The 19,696-nt window shown below is 41.2% G+C and overlaps 1 protein-coding gene across 4 annotated transcripts in view; it reads left to right on the top strand.

Annotated features, from left to right (window-relative positions):
* The first annotated feature begins 15,231 nt into the window (after positions 1-15,231).
* trps1 (trichorhinophalangeal syndrome I) overlaps positions 15,232-19,696 on the top strand; it is a 131,197-nt gene continuing 126,732 nt past the window's right edge. The window contains exon 1 of one of the 4 annotated variants that reach the window (XM_079571594.1): positions 15,232-15,595. The gene's annotated coding sequence lies outside the window, so the exon portion shown is untranslated. Of the gene's footprint in view, positions 15,596-15,951; positions 16,153-16,173; positions 16,303-19,696 lie in introns of those variants that run through there. The other 3 variants (XM_079571597.1, XM_079571596.1, XM_079571595.1) reach the window with 3 other exon arrangements.

Genomic DNA, 19,696 nt, shown 5'->3' with positions numbered 1-19,696 from the left:
GACCTGACAGGCTGGTTCACTGGAAAAGCTCGTCTCATTGGTCAACACGGGAGGATACTATACTCTGATTAGTTGCTGAGATCCGGGAAGAATGGACTTAAAAAAAAAGATTTATTTTACATGAAAATGCAAGACTCGCTGGTCATTTGCTGGGTTGCAGGTGACATCACAGCATTCTAAAGGCCTATACTATTATATAGAGGAAAAATTATTTTGTTTTTGAGGACATTTTTGGTCTTGTACAGAGAGATCATGGACCCAGTGACTGATATTAATGGCACTTTTTTTAATTCATAGATTTTCTTTTTAGCTACGACTTGTGAAAGTGTATTGCTGTAAATAGGAAAAACATAAAACATTTTGGCTTCCAGACAATCACTTTAAAGGAACAGGCCACCATTTTTACATACTGAGATATATTCCTGCCTGAGTTTAGACGAGTTGATGTGCACCTGTCTGGTCTTTGTGCGTGCCCTCAGTTATGCAAAATGACCAAAGATGTTCTTAGCATTTGGCCTCTCCCAATGTATTCCTATGGCTCCAAAACGGGGGTGAAGTTGGAAGCGACCACACTCTTCCACGGGCACGCACAAAGACCAGACAGGTACGTATCAACTCGTCTAAGCTCAGGTAAGAACATATCACAGTATGGAAGAATTGTGTGCCCTCACTCACGCAAAAATACCAAAGATGTTTCTAGCATTTGGCCTCTCCCAGTATATTCCTATGGCTCCAAAAGGGGTTATTACAGCATTCAGGATTCAGTCTAAGAGCAAAACTTTCAAATCTCGAGAACGCTGTGTTCGCCTTGACCGTGAGTTGTCCCTCTTCCAAACTCACGAGGAATTCCCATAAAAGTGGGTCTTTGCGGGTCGCGAAGGTTCACAAGACAAGAGCGACGCAGACAACAAAAGAGACCAAAGAGGGCTGAGACCTCATCAAACACTGAAAGAAAGTTAAAAACAGTTTTATGAAGACGCGTCAGATTGAACTTGGGGGAGGTGGACGCCCAGTCGATGGCCATCTTTGAAAAACAACACAACAGGCCAAATGAGAGGAGAGTTACCACAGAGAGCCTAACTGTTGGGTCAAAACAACGGCACAGTCACTACGCAGTTATTCTGAGCCAGTAATGCCTTATGCAGCTGACCTTCCCTTCAGATTTTCATCTTTCGATATAAGCGGACCGGGCACGTCCCAGTCCACAGAACAGCTGACAATAATAAACAAGGCTTTTATTTACCTTCACAAGCGCAGGCACGTGGCCGCAATTACAGGTTAACCCGAGGTCCCTTGAACGCACCACAGCCGTTTGTTTAAGGGAAGACAAGTGGACTTTCAAATGTCAGAGAGAGAGAGAGAAGCCACGGAACTCCAGAATGAACGGCATTCTGGAATGTGTTCTGTTCTAGAATGATCTGTGAACTGGATTAGGGTAAAACTAAACTTCTCCTGTGTATGTTTGTTTATTTGCGTTTTATTTTTCCAGGAAGTCCCTTGAGATAAAATTAATTTTTGCAGGTGATCTGGCCAAGAGGCAAACAACAAACCCTGGATAAAAGCAGTTTAGGATCGTACATGTATACTCTTCCGTCAAGTTCTCAGACTTTTCAGATTTCCAGGCACTCAGGGGAATGTTTGTATGTGTATATCCAACTTAATCTAGAAACAACTGTTCTGAGGTTCAGTTGTCTTTATGAACTCAATTTCCAAATGAACTGTTTTCCTCTAAGTGTCACAAAGTCTATTTTCCAGGAGCAATTCCTGAAATTCTCATGTTAACCACTTAACCCCCTCCTGAACCGAGCAAATTTTGTCCAGTTTGGCTTCACCCAAATCTAAAACCTTGGAAAAAAAAGCGTCTAGATAGCGACAAAAACGTTATGAAAATGAAGATGAAAATGCGGCAAAAACACAACAAAAAACTGATGACAAGACGGCAAGTTTTGTAGGTCTTAGCTTTCAAATGAGGCGCTACACTGGCCTGTAGTCTGTAAGCTGCACTTGCACTTGGTTAAATGGCCTCTACTAATATAGCACTTTTCTACCTTTTTCAGGCCCAAAGCGCTTTACAGGAAGGAACCACTCACCCATTCAAACTCTCATTCATACACCAATGTACGCAGACACTGGAGGCAAGTAGGGTGAAGTGTCTTGCTCGAAGGCACAATGACAGTGTGCATTTGTGAGATTCCGACCCCCGACCTTCTGTGCCATCCTCGCCCCAGGTTAATGGAGATCGAGATTTTTTTTTTTTTTTTAAACAGTGGTTCAAACAGGTCGGGGTCTCCTCAATCCAACCCCCCCCCCCTTGCAATCCCTGATGCCCCCATTAGAGACACCCATCGCTCTGGTTCAGAACCACTGTTGTAAGTACTTCTTTCATGTAAAGACATGGACTAATATCTAGCTTAAACTAACTCCCTTCTGTAGCATGGTCACTCATTACTGTTAGCAGAAATGTTTTATGGAGAATCAAAGTCATTCAAACATTTTTCCTAAACCAAACAAGGCCTCGCACTAGACCCCACTGGACGTCCGAGTTCCGCATGTTGAGAACCCCCTGTTTTCACATAAATCGTGTTTGGAAAATGCATTTCAGAGGGAGGCCTGCTCTGTGGTCTCCGGGTTCCTTTCCCTTCGTTTTGTCTGTCTATCAGTCCATCTGTTTGTCTGTTGTGGTCGCTGCTCTTTTTAGCCCTAGGACAACCCAACATGTCTCCGTCTCATACACACACACACACACACACACTGCAGAGTCTTTGGCACCGGACTCAAACAAAACCGCACTGGTCCAGCCCTTGGCATCAGCTCGAGATGAACTGACCACTTTGACGTCTGTTTGGACACACACACACGTCCATAACAAGCTCCAAAAGAAGAGACGTCTTATGATATTCCCTCAATCATGGCAATTATTAAAATGCCAAACGCAGGCCTATTCGCGAAATATTTTCTCTCGCTACACATTTGTTTATTTACAGTAAACATTGAATCTGAAAATATCATTCAAACTGGAAGGGACAGAAGATTGGCAAAGCGCTTTGGAAAGAACGGAAAAATTTCTCCCTGCGTCCTGACGTCTTGGGAGTGGGCACGAGCTTCGCCCAGTGCGGGGCCCCATCTAAAAGCAGAGGGTTTCCTGTCTGTCCAACCACACCCAGCAAATGCTAGTGCTTATGACAAAAATGCTTTATCTAATGCATGAAACTCTAGCCGCTCACATAGCAGCTCTGAGATGGAAAACTTAAAAAGATTAGCGTCCCGTTCCATCTCAGTCCTGCTGCTTTTGGCTGTTTGTCTTCACCTGTACAGATCCACGATTACGCCATGGAGAAGATTGTGTTGAATTAGATATAAACAAAACCAGTTGGTCATATTTATTTTCTAAGTTTAGTTAACATCAAACACCTACAACGCCTCAAGGACCAAGATATATTAACCTGTCAATCTTAATCTTGGCAAATAGACTGAGGATTTTCACTGCAGTTGATTTCTAGCCATATAATCTTAAAAAAGCTTCAATAATATAATGATTATTCAGTGCAAATTCTTTATTCACCCACCTTTTACCTTAAACCCATCAGCGCAACAGTAAATGGTACAAGTCAAGTTTGCCATGCTCTGTTCAAATCATTTTCAATCAATGTTATTTATGGTGTGTGCATTCACAAAACATGATCTCCCTCCTTGAAATATGTATGTATATTTATACTTCACGCTTAACCTGGCTCTGTTGTCTCCAGTTGACCTCCTGCAAAAGCCACGCCCCCTTTGCAAATGTGAGCTAACTTCAAGAAGTAAACTAGAACATACTGTATGTCACAATGGGGGAGAAGGGTGTGTTAGTGACTCTTTTTGGTGCAATACCAACGCGCTATCCTCCAGATTAAAGCAAAATGGGTTGCAGTGTGCACTGGGGGAATACATTTAAAATATGCAACACAGGGGACACTATATCTAAAGAGGCTACAGCACCCTTCTCTATTGAAATTGGAAAAGTTACCCTAAATGCAACTGGCACAGTCGTGTGGACGAGTCATACTTGCACTATTGGGTAAGTTATCACGGTAGTCTAGTATTGATACAATGTGAACGTTTTTGCCCCAGTGGCGCAAATGGTAGAGCGGGTCGTCTCATTAACAGAATGTCAGGGGTTCGAATCCCAGCTCCTGCAGGTTCACACTGTCATTGTGTCCTTAGGCGAGACACTTCACCCACCCTGCCTCAAGTGTCTATGTACACTGGTGTCATGGGTGAGTTGTTCCTTGATGTAAAGCACTTTGGGTAAAAGCACTATATAAGTTGAGACATTTAAGTTAGCTAGCTTGTTAAACCTACAACAGCAGCCAAGCAGCTCACGATGGCTGTGCGGCGGCTGTGCGGCGGCTGTGGTTCTTTAATCAGGGAACAGACAAAGAAAAACACCCACCTCTGAAATATCAAGGTTCTGCTAAGAGCAACTTAATCCGCTTCCTGTAGCGCTTGCAAAGTAAACATGCCAGATATTCCAGCAGCTTTTTGAGATGATGTCGAACAACGACAGCTCATGACAGACGCTGAACAAGCCTTTCCTTGGCTCGCGAGTTAGCAGGCGCTATTTACCGTGTGTTTTTCGTCGTTGAACGGTGCAAAACATTACTTTGAATGGCAGGAGATTCAGAGAACTGTTGCTATGGGGGATGATTGAACAATGGCCATTTTGGGGCAGGGTTCCGCGAAACTGCTTAGACATTCGTGATACAGTGCACTCCTGGTTATTGCCACTTCTTTCTTTTCGAATGCAGGAGGATCTTGAATTCCACTCATAGATACAAATGTCTGCTTTTACAATAGACTGAAGGACAACATTATATTTAACTACAAGAGGGGGGGGGGATCAGATATTCGGCCTCTAATAGACATTGCGATTCACAAGACCGGCATTTCCACGAACAAAAAGAAGCATTTTGTGAGTAAATAAGTATGCACTCTTGCAGTACACAGCTGTTTGGTCACATGTATCATTTGTGTATCCATCCACCTGTAAACCGCACTCAGGTATACGGCCACCACAATAAGAGAAAACGTATCCATGGATAAAATTGGCTTCACTGGCTCACTGCTCTTATTCACTCAAGCAGCGTGCAGCAAAGAGACGCTCGTCCAAAATCACCCTCTCTCCAAGCGCCATTTCAGCAGCAGCCAGGAGAGAGTGGGCACAGATTGAAACTTGCCCATTTATGAATCAAATTTGTTCCGCGGATACTTTTTCCACCGGCTGCATTACCGCGTGTTTGGATAAGTGTGTGCGTATATCAGGCTTGTATATACGTTATGCCGCTCGAGTGCACAAAAGTATGAAGGTCTGCCTTTGTTTCCTGGATTCATAGTAACTTGATTTGATACTTTGTGTATGAAATCACAGATGTCGACATGTATTAATCCACTGGTGATTGACTGGAGTTAAACATGTACTTCCTGAGTGCATTTTTTTTAACATTTTGAACATGATGACTTTTCTTTGGAACTTGTTGTTTTTACGCCACTTTCCAGGTTCTCAATTAATCTCAATTTGGGCAAGTATTTTTTAACTCCAGTATATGATTTTTGGTGGAGATATAGTCAACATGACAAAAATCAGTTTCAAATCATTTTTGCTCACATTGATGTTATCTATCCGGTTCCATCACTGCAGTTGCTGTAATTTAACAATAAGAAAAATGTTTAGCACTGGCAAAATGTTAAAAGTGAATTGTTTAACCTCTTAACCCCCACCCCCACATTTTCTCCAGTTCGGCTTTACCCAAATTTAAAAGCTTCCTGACTGGAGGGCAACAGTGTAATACCTCATTTGAAAACAAAGGCCTAGCTAGAGTTTTTGTTGTTTTCTTGTTCTGTTTTTGTAGTTCTTTTGTTGTGTTTTTGTTGATTTTTTGTTGTGTTTTTGTTTATTTTTTTGTTTAGTTTTCGTTGCCTTTTCATTGTTTTTTATTCGTTGCTTTTTAACGTTGGTTTTGACACATTTTTGCCTCGTTTTTTGTTGCTTTTATGTGACTATCGTTGCTTTTTTGTCACAACGTTTTCATCCTCGTTTTCGCCGCTATTTTGACGCCTTTCTCATGACGCTCATAGATTTGGGTAAAGCCAAACTGGAGAAAACGTGCTCGGTTCAGGTGGGAGATAAAGCAGTACTAAGTAACTCATGCTCCTAAAGGCCATAAGTGCAACTGCAAGTGTCGTAGCATGTTGCGTTTTTTTACTCATGAATTGTCCGTGAGAGTAAATACTACGCTGACAGAAAAACAAAGGGAGAGAGGGATATTGTACATCCAATTACACAATGGAGGTCATTTTTGTCACTCAAACTTGACTGTAAATACTGTTTAAGTGGTGCTAGCCCACAGTTAGCTTTTCCCGTTAGCCTGTTACCTTCTTCTTCGTGATTCTATGAGTGTGTATTGGTGGCTCCGACCCGGTGCAGGGAAATGAGCAATTGTGGTTTTCTGGCCAGAGACACCAGGGGGAGACACTTGTATTACCCCCAGAGGGACTACGAAAATAATTTATTAAGGCAAACAAGTTACTTAGTGCTGCTTTTTAGAGATTAAATTAAGTTGCTCTGTTGTTCTATCTAAATAAGTCTCTCAAAAGTACATTCTAATTAGGAAGCTCACAGTACACAATACCTGAGTGCACTTCCATCCCTGAGTTTGGCTTTCTCTTCCCTCTCCTACAGTGATAACTACAGTGTCGTATGGGCTGAAGCGGTGGCTTGTTCTTGATTATTGCTTTCTGTCTTACACCAGTCCACTTGAGACGTGAAACACAGAGACCAGGACAGACAAGAGCTCATTGAGGCAACACAACACTTATATAAAGGAGGGTTCTTCTGACTCAATCAATTGCTAGCACTGTCCTATAAAAACAAACATGCTGCTAAGTACATAAGAAAAAAACAAATCTTATATCTATTTCAAATGGATATGTAAAATAAATGATTCCTAATTTAGTGTCGGTATATTTGACCCTTTTCTGCTAGTAATTTCATATTGCATATGTGTAGTACTATTTTACAAGCATTTCTATTTATTTATTTATTTTATTTTTAGTACAAGCTACAAAATGGCCTCTAGTGTGAGTGCTAAAAGCGCTAAAAGCTGCAAAATCTGCCTGGCACTTCACATCATTAACGACTATTGAGCAATGTTGAGGGAAACGCCCCGCATGTATTTATAGCTTTTTTTTTTAGCCCAGCCCGAACGGTCCCCCCCCCCCCCCCCCTTCTATTCTATTTTACAATTGTTTTAAAAAACTCCTGCAGGACAATTTCCATGTGTTGATATCCCGACGCGAAATGGCAGATTGACTTTGACAGACAGAGCACTTTGGCCCGATTAAGCGTGTTTGAGCAACTCTTCTGTAAATGAGGCCGCGGGGCGAGACGGAGCACGATCAAACATGCCACGAACCATTAGTTACACAATTGGGCCCAACTTAAGCTCAATATTCAGCCATAACAATAAACACATCTGCAGAAGAGCACCTCGGCTGTTGCAACGGCGAGGACTCGGTTTGTCAGTGTTTTTAAAGTCTTGCTATTCTGGGAGCACGATGAAAACTTTAGAAGTGTTGCAACTGAAGTAAAACTAGTTGACTTTAGAAATGTTTTCTCTCTACAGCTGTTATTGCAAAAAAGAAATATCTACCACAAGTACTTCTCCAACTACTGCCTAAGATTCACTTGCTTCACCTCTGGCAGACTTCAAATTCCGATATTTCAAAAGTTAAATATAGCTTTAGCTTTTTAGAAAGTCCACGCAGGTCTATGGTGAGCAGCATTACTTCTGGATCCCTGGATTAAACATGTTAGATTAAATGCATGAACTTTTTCTTCTTTACAAGAGCGCAATTGTTCTCTGTTACGTGGCACATGTCGTTAGTGTGTGAGCGCCTCGCAGCAGTGGAAAAAAAAAAAAGGCCCATGTGAAAAACAGTGGACATTTGTGTGTGTTAATGCTGTAACCAGGGCTCGCTCGCTCGCTCGCTCCGCGCTTGATTCAATTTAAGCCAAAGTCAGATTTAACTTCTGGGAAAAACTCTGCGTCTCCGCTGGGTCTGAGGCGTTCAGGGCACCTTGCGTACGTCACCGCAGGCCGCACTGTCACTGTGAATCAACCTGTATCCACAATATCCCAGCACAGAGCGGAGGACGGGGCCAGCGCGGGACAACGCCTCTGAATGTGATGTGGGGGAATAAGGGCGTCCCAGTAAAAGCGACAGGAGTCAAAGGATTATGGACTAAATTTGTCTTTCTATATCAGAAATAATATTCATCAGACCCAAAGCTGAGATTCTGGGAGTAGAGAGAAAGAATATAAAATGATCTGGAATGTTTTGTTTATACAGGGTTCACTTTGACCAAACTTCAGTATTCTATCCAAATGCCGTCCACTAAAATAAACATTTCCACACATGTCACTCTGCGCCAGGGGTGCCAAAACTACGGTAGGCGGGCCAACTGCGGCCCACGGCCCATTTTTAATTGGCCCTGCTGCAAATTCTAAAGATATAATTGATTTTTTTTATTTTTATAATTGAATATATATATAAAATAAATATAAATCAATATAAATTAATAAAGTATCATCTTATCTTATCTTAAATCCAAAGGCTGTTTTTTACTTTAAAGGGACTATGCAAGTAGGTCATTTTTATACTCACTACTGCCACCTCAGGTCATACATGTAACTACAGCTACTGTATTAAGCTGTATTCAGACCCGAATAAACAACTTTTTGAGTGACAGTGCAGGATTTTAGAGGCAGTCGTGGTGAATAGGTCTGGGCTCATTCTACACTTTAGGACCTTGCTGGAACATGTACACATTTTTAATCTCTGTGTAGTCCCTTTAATACAATAGAGGTGAAGTTATATATCTGACCTCTGTGGCCCAGTTGTTTGTATATTTTTTCTGTATGTGGCCCTTTTTTGGACACCCCTGCGCCAGCTATAAAATGTACAAAAACATGCGAGATAATGTTGATTAATGTGCACTGTCCCAATAAGGCCAGACACTACAGGTGAATGGGGATTTTTTTTCCCTTTCATTTATAGATATCAATTTGAAACTTCTGCTGTAGGTTACTGAAATAAATATGAAGAAAAAATGTATTGCAAGTTTTCTGTCATTTTATGTGTTCAAATAAAACTGAGGTGTTTTATGTCTAAAAATGCCCAAAATGTTGCATTTTTCCGGCTGAATAATGGATTGAGCCAGATTAAAATTCATAGTTTTATTTTGCTTTATTTTTTTATTAGTTACAAAGACTTTTTCAGAGGGGATTTTGGATTCAAAACTAAAAAACCTGAAAACTGAAAAAAAAAGAGTTTTGCCTATAGTGTCTCCCCTTAAAATATATAGATAAATAATATGTTTTTTCCCTTCATCTAAACAATGTGTTCAATATTTTATCAGATGGTGACTACTACTGTATATGTTTTTGTACTTTGAGCCTCACCTTTATACATTTCCTGAGGTTTTGTGGTTTGAACAGTCCTTTTTCAGCTGCTGTGTGATCAAGATCTTGCTCAGTGCATACTTTAAATTCTGCAATGACACATATGAGAAGTTAATACCATAACATTTTGAAATTGAATAAAATACTTTGATGCTTCATTTGCCCTAATCGACCTCCTTCTCATTATTCCACTTATACCTAACTTATAGCACTCATTTTCAATTGAGTGTACGGGCTCAACATAAGTGGCTCAGATGGTTGGTTTTCTAATGACTGGAAGGTCAGCGGTTTGCAGACATTGTCCTTGGGCAAGACACTTCACCTTATCTGGATGAACGTGCTGTGTGAGTGGTTAATGGTGTGGTTTGCAGGGGCCAATGGCGCAGATTGACCGTCTCACTTCAGTTTGTCTACTTCAGGGCAGTTGTGGCTACAATAAAGCTGACCATCACCGAGTGCGTAGTGAATGAATAATGACTACAGCGAAGTGCTGTAAGAAATTAGTGACAGCCTCTTTGGAGCCTTAACAATGTTTAGACTTGAGCATTCAAACCAGATTTTTGAGATCCAGTTACTGCCTGTTTGTGCTGCCTGTAATGCACTTATCTATTCTGTTGTAGACTTTGACTAATAGGTCACAGACACAAACCGAGAGCTTTGAGAAGCATCTCATGATAACATGTGATTGATATGATTTTATAATCTTTGCTACATATCCATTTCGAACACATAACATTATCCTTAACAAAACGCATAACAAAGCATAGTTACCATTGCTGTGTCTTTTAGTCCACAGCAAATTTATAAACAGACTTCACCAAAAAAACCTCAAAGTTTCAAAACAACTTTTTAAAATCTCATCAAAGTCAAACCCAAAGTCTGCGCGTGTGTCGAGCCTGTGATGGAAAAACAGCGGCGGGCTGCGACAGGCTGTTGAGTTGTGAGCAGAAGTGTGTATGTAAAATCTATAAATGTCCTGACATATGGAGCGATGGACTGCACTGTTCTGAGTAAACCCAAACCAGATTTACTTTTCACAGTTTCCCCAGCGCCAATGCGGTGTGTCCCTGTCATTCTCCGTGTTCCAAATGTGCAGCGCTGAGCAACGGGCAAGGTCCGGGGCAATAACGGTCAAACACTGCAGCAGGTGAACAGTGGAAAGAGAGAGAAGTGTGTGAAATATGGTGAAATATGTGAATTCAGTGGTCAAAAACTGTACAAGTGTCCGTAAGGGAGGAAGTAAAAGAAATGGGTCTTCTCTTGAGAAAAGTTAGAATGAAATATTGCAGAGTATCGTTCAAGATCGTGCTAAATAAGTTGTAAGAGAAACATATTCATTGTAAAGGGAACTTGTTTGTAGCATGATCCTCCCAAGCTGTCATCCCTTGTGTGATGTGGGTGCGTCCTAAACCTTTTAAAATTAGACATTTATTGTGTTGTTGCTTACTTTTGTAGTTGCTGTCTTCTACTTCTTCTGCAGGTTGGACTGGCCAGAGCAGCTCCTCACGTGTGCTCAGACTTTTGTGATGGATCTGAGGCGGAGCCCTGACGTGTGGCCGCAGTGGCACGGCCCGCACCCCTCTGTGTTGTCTCAGTGAGTCACTATCACTAATTTAGGGAGAGGCAGATAGCACACCTCATCCAGCTCAATGGGATTGCGTGTAAATAAAAACATCTTTGTCAGTTGATTCGGTGCGACAGTGTCCTTTGTAGGTCATGGAAAGCTTTAAATATGCAAAAGGAAAAAAGAAAGAGGCGGTCTGAGGCACTTGATATATTAACGGGCCAAATATAGGCACATAATAACTACATGCAACTTATGAAAATACTGAAACTACTGGTTTTATTATGTTACTTAATATGCATGCACTTTGTACAGGCAAATTCATTCATTGAGTGACTATAACCTGAAAGAATGGGGCGACTGTTATTGTCCATCCAGGCTAATCTGAAAGGTTTCGGTCCCTACCTTGTGAATCACTGGCATCAAGCATTGTTGCAAATCAACTTGCACATTGCACAACTGTCAGCTGGTATTATCAAGCAGTACCAAGACATCTTCTAATCTCAGATGCAGTCAGAGGAGACACCTGCGTGGAAAGGGAGAAATTCCAGTCGTGATGACCAAATCAATATCCAAATGTTGATATTGTTCAGAACTAGAGCCAGTATTGAAGCTTATGTTTAAATATACATACTTTATTTTAAATTCCTTTTAAATTAGCTTTAACTGACTGCTCATGTTGTGTCAGTGTGCTGTACAGCGGACTTTCTTTTACCCACCCCTATCAAACAGTTTAAACAGGTGGGCAGCATGTGAGATTATGACTCATTTCGTTGTATAATGTAAAACACATTGGTATCGGTATGATATTGAAATTCTAGCCATATTACATGACATCAGATAAAAAATAATCACTCGTATCCTCCATCCTTAGATTCCAGAAATATTTAGCTAATAAAGTGCACAAGCCAAGGGAGGTTTTCTATGTATTTTTTCTATGTGCTTGCAAACTGAGACAGAAACGGCCGCTGTGATTCTCTAGGTGTGAGATGTGCCCTCCTGGAATGACTCTTGAGGTCCTCCCTGCACACCTTAAAGCCCCTCAGCGGACACATGCTCTATTCTCTGACAGATATGAATGTGTTTAATGGTAAATGGTCTCAATTTATAGCACCTAAACCTACATTAGGCAGTAATGAAGCAACCGCTCACCCTTTCACACTTATTCAGCAGCAAGGTGGGTGAAGTGTCTTGCCTGAGGACGCAGCAACAACATGCACCGGTGGGAGCTGGGATTTCGAACCACCAACCTACTGGTTATAACACGACCCGCTGTACTGTCGTGCCTCTCATCTCAGGCAGAGGAGGGAGCATCATGTTTCTGTATTCTCCAATTTCACATTTTATCAGCACATGTCATAACAGTGCAGTGCTGCCTTCAGCACTTCAGCAAGAACAAAATAAGACTATTGATTGTCATGTACCCACCAGTTTCTTCATTTCTTTGATGCATCATACTGTGGTAGGATGTCAGTCATGTTTAAGACTATGAAAACAAAATGCATTCAGCCGGAGCAACTAGAAATTAAAATTTCTTGCCAAGTTTGATTTTAACAGGTTTTCCAAAACCCATTTAATCTTGAGAACTTCACTTGGAGAGTCCTAACACACATTTCACAAATTGGATAAGCACAACTAGGGAGCGCTGAGCCGCAATATAGCCTAATGCAACCTCCTTTTCTGCGTTCCTGCTCCACACAGAGTAACAATACAGTGGGGCAAAAGTGCTAGCTCATGCCACTTTGACTTTTACCATCATTTTACTGCATAGTATCTTCCCTATTCTCAATATGTAGAATTGAGTAAACTTATTCTTAAGCTAAGGGTCAAAAGGATTTGTCTCATTCTGTTGGAGTGGCAAAGAAACAATACCTCCTTTGAGAAAATCCACTTTTCAAAAACTGTGAAAATTTCAATGCAGCATTTCCATGCCATAGTTGGCCATTAATCATCATTGCTGTAATAGGGGAGTGATGCCTCTTGGACCCAGCACTAAGCTTCATGCCAAAGGGAATGTAGAGTATATGATTATGGATAACTTTTAATGCTTTTAAAATATAATGAGTTAGCTTTGGCAAACAAAAATATAGTTGTAAATTGTGCCTCTGACCACAGACAATGAGACAAATGTGGAAAAATCTATATAAAAAAGGTCGGGCGGAGCGTGTAGCGGTGACTCAGGCGGGATAAGGCGTTGGGCAGTCAAGCACAATGTCTGAGAAACTGGCATCTGCGTTTCTCCAAATCTTCACATGCAATTAGGGGGCTTATAAAGGTGACAAAATGAAAAATGGAAATGTGGTTGTAAAAAGAGCAGCAAATGAACAGAAGAGCCTATTTGTCTTTATTTAACAAGACGTCTGTGTGCAAATGAGCCAAAATGCTAGCGGCTTACGCGCAGAATCTGAAGTGAGACGCCAACTTGCCATCACAATACAGCGTCAATAAAGCAACTGGGTAATTTACTCAAAAAAATGACAAAGGAGACGGTCCCTTTTCAAGATTTTTTCCCATTTTTTTTTTTTTTAAATAGTAGAAGTATTAGAGACGTTAACTCAACAATCGTTTTGAATCACTATGTGTTGTAGTTTTGCCATAATGTTATAGATGTTTTATTGCTTGTAGTAAATAGTAATATTAGATTCAGTACAACTTTTCCAACACATAAACTAAAATTCCCTATTTAAATTCATAGAAGGTCAGACCACTCCATTAAACAATAGTGGATTGGCCGTGGGACATCATGCAACTGAAATGTGCCGATGTAAAGACAAGGTTATATCTGACAGACGATATGAAAAGAGGATTGTATCATCGGATCGAAGGACAGACACTTGGGTTCATTAAACTTCACTGTTGTGTCACTTATGTTGCGGCCTTAATAGCACATATCAGACTGGATCAGCAGATGTAGCATTTGCACTTCTTTTTGACTCACGCGTCATTGTCTTGCATTTACATGTCAGATTTGGGGATGGACCGACCGTAACACAGGCCATTTAAAAAAAGGTAAATTATTTTCCAGCTTGCACTCGCTATTTAGCACCTGTCTTGCATAATGACCCCCTTTGTGTAAAATGTGCAGTGCAGTGTGGGAGGTTGCGGTAGCGGTGTGAGACTGAAGGAGGACTTCTGCCTTTGAGGGAAAGAAAGATCTTACCTCTTTAGATCTTAGCTCCCGAAGGGCACAGACACTTCAAAAGTTCACACTGACCCCACAGTGTGAGGAAGAGGATGGAAAGGTTAAGAAAGGGGATATATGGAAGACCAAAACAAGACTTGTTAAAAATTAAAATAATCCATTTACACTTGGAGCTATGACTCTCGACTTAAAAATATTATGTTGCTTTAAAGAGCACGATTACGATTAGAACCAACCTTTTTATTATTATTTATTATTCACCACAAACAGTTTAAAGGGGCTGGATGCAAGTTGACACTTTAATACTGACTACTGCCACCTCAGGTCTTACACGTAACTGCAGCTTCTATATCAAGCTCGTGCATGACGGCACTTCGGACCCGAATAAACATTTTTCTGAGTGACAGTGCAGGATTTTAGAGGCAGTTGTGGTGAACAGGTCTGGGCTCATCCTACACATTAGGACATTATTGGAGGGGGGGGGGAAATACACAATTAAAAAAAAAATAATTAAACTCTGTATAGTCCCTAGTAATAAACCATTCACAAACTTAAACTATTTGCCAAACTTTTGCTCATGTGCAAAAGTGGATCAGCAGCCGAGTCATTGCACATTTTTGACTCACTCAGCATTCTCTCATTTGCGAATCATTATTGTAAATCAGGTGAAACATAACCATAAAACAGCATATTTTATTTTTCAGCTTGAACCTGTCTTGATAAATGAAGTGTAGTTTATTTTATGCTTTATGGCTGCGCATTTTTACATCCTATCCCCTCATTTGTTGAAAAGATTCAATTGTAAGTATAGATGTGATAAAGAACAGTATATTCACTAAAGTGCGTCCCCTCGTGTTTTCTCGCGTGCACTCGGTCAGGTTCCCTATCGCACTCCGGTAAATAAGTGTTATCACAGCGGCGTGTCGCTTTAAGAGTGAGTCTTCGGATTGCTTCTTGATATTAATAGAGCTGCTGTGTCTTCCTCCTCTGACGTAATGCCAAAGCGAGTGCTGTCACTGCTCCGCGATAACACCAGCCAAAATATGATCCCAGACCACCAGCTGCCATGGGGTTGCTCTCCCAAACAAACTAACACCTATAGGGACAGATTTCCCTGCCAAGCGCCCCCTTTTGACTTACTTAGTTTGTTACCGGTGTGTCTGATCTGGAGTGGAGTGTGTAGCTCGAAGCCTTAACTAGCCTATCTCTCCTTCCCTCTCAGACCAAAGAGAAAAAAGCGGCCAAGACACAGTCACCCCGTCCGACATCATCAACAAACAAAAAAGCCCACTAAAGAGACGAGGCAGCCCGGCCATCACGCAGCCCATCCAGCTTTATCCACCATCTTAACGTGCCTGCAAAGACGCTAATGTAAATTCAGATCAACAGGTAAGCACGGCAGAAACAAAACCACGGGACAGTTTTACGCGCGGGCACACACTTGTACCAGTGTGTTTTTTTTCTTAGCAGCGTGCTTGGTGCATTGTGCTCAAATGTGGAGCCGTGTTTGGGAAGCATGGCGCGCTGTTGGGAAAGGATGAGGACAGAGAGGGAGAAGTAGATGATCCACGGAGCGTTTGCGAGGCGAAAGAGAAGGAGAAGAAGAAGGGAAAAAAACGCTATCGCAGTAGAGTAATTCGCGTCCGGTGGTGGTGGTGGTGGGTAGGTTTTTACGACGGACAGCAGTCGGTTTGCGTCCTTATGTAACTAACGGCCCGAGCCCCGTCGCTAAGGAAAACAGGGATCCGCTGAATGAGAGAGAGAGACGGAGAGGGAGGGAGCAAAAGAGCAGCGCCGCTTTGAATTCACATGGCAATTTACATTTAGGTTAGGACACCCAAACGCAACCCAAATACAAATTGGGGGGCTACTGGGGACAAACCAGCCCCGACTGAGTTGGTTTAGCGCAGCTCACAGCACAGCGAAGGGACGTGGAGTGAGTGCAAGTAGGTTTTTTTTTTTTAACAAAGTTTTCTTGTCTGTTCTTTTTTTTTTTGTAAACATCAATTCGGCAAAAGTGGCATCCCCGGGGTGAGCTAGAGCTACAAGTTGCTAAAAGCCGGAGCACTTTTGGAGTGGTGTTGTCACTATACGAAGTAGGTTTACCACACTTATCTGTTGGGTGTTTTTCATTGATAACTTTTATACTTGCTTCCCAAGTTCAGATTTTTTTTTTTTTTACGCTTTGTGGAATTACGCACGCTCCGTCGGGGGGAAAAAGTTGTCTCGTAACTTTTGAGGGTTGAAGTATAGCGCTTGTCCACTTCAAAGGGATGCGTTGATAAAGCGGTTTTACGTCCGATATGGCGCTGCTGTTTTTTTTTTAGGATCTCTTTCATTGTTAGGGGGCAGAGCGCGTGGTGGACAGGAATCACCGTAAAGAGTGTGGATCAACTTGAAACGCGAGGACAGTTACGCACGAGGTTGTTTGGTGCATGGGGGGGTTTGTTGTTGAACTTTTCGCGAGAGATGCCGGGAAGACCTAGTTGCGTTTCTGCTCAAGTTTGAAGAAGAAGAAGGGGAAGAAAAAAAAAAAGAAAGTCCCCCCCCCCCCCCTTCTCCCTCCTCTCCTGTGGTCGTAAGAAACTGTGATGTTCCTTTGAGATAAGGAGCGGGGTAGGCATGACAACTCTGTGGGGAGAGAGGAGTATGTGAAGCCAGCACAATGAGGCACACACTGCGAGAAGCCTTTAACATGCTCCTTCACACTGCTCCAACTCTGGCCCAAAACAAGTGCTCCCAGTGGACTTTTATTCCACTGATAACCTGAGGCCCAAGGGACTTCTTCAGCACAGCCGGATAAAGTCGACTTCCTGTCTTAAAGTTTTTAAAACTAGCCAATTCAGAAACCCACAGTGGTTCTTGCGTGGTCAATGAGTTATTAGGGATTTGATTATGGAAATCCTTATGTACGGTTTTTCAGATCCCCTTGTTTTTACGAAACACAGAAATTGTTTAGATAATGAATGCATTTGGGTTGCAAAATATATTCGGAAACGCATCTGAAATTGTTGAAACATCCCCAAATTAAGATAATGATTTGGTTAAGACAAATTAGATGCTTGTATTACAGTAAATATTGTGGACTCTTTTAGTTCTGGTTGCAACTTTTCATTTGAAACACTTGTGATGATGCTAACCTGTGATAGCCTTGCTCATTTCACTCATCTTCAAGCGCTAACAATATTACCAGACAGATCATATATCATACTGTATAGCCAAACAAGTAGTGACAATGTCTTTACAATTTGAGGGTTTTACCGTACTTTTACAGTACACTAACCGACTCTACTAACTCTTCCTGTCACCTCTTCATTCACCTCTTTTTTTTAAAACCCAATACAGCCCTCCTTATACGCCCTTTTCTATGCATATAATACTCATTTGTAACACTTTTCTAACTTTTTAACATTCACCCATAAAACAGTTTGTCCTACATGAGGATGAACTTGAGCACTTCTCCGACACTGGATATTATTGTATCTTACTGCCTTGTTCGCGGACGCTATTAAAAGCACCGAAACACTTGACGACTTCCTAAAGCGAACATCGGCTTGTAAAACCTTTTCTCATTATATGTGTGTTAGGCTGTTCCCGTTCCAAAACGCGGAGCGGAGACAGCCACGGCTAAACTCATATGGTCGCAATATGTTCTGTAGCCTCTGCGGTGGTACTACTACTGAGGAGCAGGGAGAAAGTTTTTTGTTTTTTTTGCGAGAGATTTTGGTGAGAGTCAGAAATGTCCCTTTCGACTATTGCGGTAATGTTTAATGTTATTGAAGGTTGGATGTGTTGTAAGACATGACAAACAACTGGAGCGATTTTGTGGGCTGCCGAGCATTTGTCTGGGGTTGTTTGAAAGTGAGGCTGAGTTACATGGGGGAAAGGTTTGGAGGCTTTCAGCTCGTCGGAGTGGTTTTCGGACAAACGTGAGAGCGGTTTTCCTTCGGGATGTTTAATTGATTTGAGATATTTGTCGCGTGGATTTGATTATTTATTTATTTTTTATCTATTATTGTGTACTCATAGTAAGTATCATTGATTGTCTTATTGTAAAGTGGGTTCTAATGTACAGGACATGAAGTAAATTGACAGGAAAGTTACACAAAGAACAGAAAATACAAATATTGAGGTTTTTACCTTCTGATACTTTTATTTATTTATATATTTGATTTATTATATACGTTCTTCAACTGCTCAGAAATAAATATTTAGCTGAATAACTTCACAGTTGAGTGTCAGCTGACCCTTTTGCTGAGCTTGGTATTTATTTCAGAATTTGTTTCCTCAGACCTTTAAAAATGCATATTTTTAAGATGATTCTTTTATTACAGGTCTCAATGTATTATCAAATTGAAAAAGTTTAAGAGTGTTTGTTTGGCATATTTTGCGGCTGGCCCTGTGATGTGTTATGAAGCCTGTTGCTTTGGTGTGTCCCTGATGTGATGAACAGGAAAAGTTACTTGTAATTAAGTGTCGTGTGGTATTCTGTCATTTCAACATGTGATTCAGATGTGCTTGAAATTGAGTAAATGTATCAATTAGAGAAATATGGTAGTACTACATATTACAGAAGCTTGCATTGTTTATTTCTCCTTTATATGAACATTACCGTAGCATAATATTTAAAGGCCTTATACCTGATTTATTTGTCTACAAAGGATAAAAGACGGAGCGTGGACATTTTAAAATTGCTAGTCGTGGTCCAAACTCTTTCCAAGCTTTCTGCATTTCTAACATCCCAGTTCCTCACAGAGATGAGTTTATATCCACGTTTCACTCCACGTTTCACAACTTTAGCAGAGCAATACGGTCACAGACAGAAATGTGAACAACTAGTCAATCAAAAGGCTTTATAATTCGATGCACAGCACATAAATGTCTTTTTTTTTTAACCACAAATGTCTGCTTTTACAATATCAAGGCAAAAAGTTTAAGGTCTTCATAGTAAATACAGTACCTCAGTGTGTATATATTTTGAAATCATGGCCATATTTTAAAACCTGTTTTGTGCAGTAAGTCTTATTCGAGATCCTTGTGATTTATTTTGAACATTTGAGCCCCAGACAAAACACTGTCAGACCCCCCCCCCCCTTTGTATTTCCTACGCGGTAATAACAGGTGTCTAGACGCCGCTGTCCCACGTATTCACATTTCGACATATGACTGTTTTATGTGACTTTAGCCTTTGGTTTATTTTTACATGCCACTTCATTACATTAGGGAAAGGAAAAGGTCTCGCTCCGATCGTTTATATGTGGTCCGTCTGCGCGGCTCACCCACACGGCTGTCCACCACTTTCACTCCCTGAGCAACAAGCGTTCATCTTCTATCTCTCCAAAATGGTCTTGCTTTGAAAATTGGGCTTTAATGATAGCATCTATTAGTGCAATCAGTTGTTATCCGGTTAACTTGGCCCGCTGTTCAGATCAAGGAAAACACCCATTTGTCACGGCAAGTTTATTTGGAGACAAAGGCTTATTGCGAGGC

This window comes from Gobius niger (assembly GCF_951799975.1).
Source record: "Gobius niger genome assembly, chromosome: 14".
NCBI lineage: Eukaryota > Metazoa > Chordata > Actinopteri > Gobiiformes > Gobiidae > Gobius > Gobius niger.
This window is presented reverse-complemented; position numbering and strand designations above follow the sequence as displayed.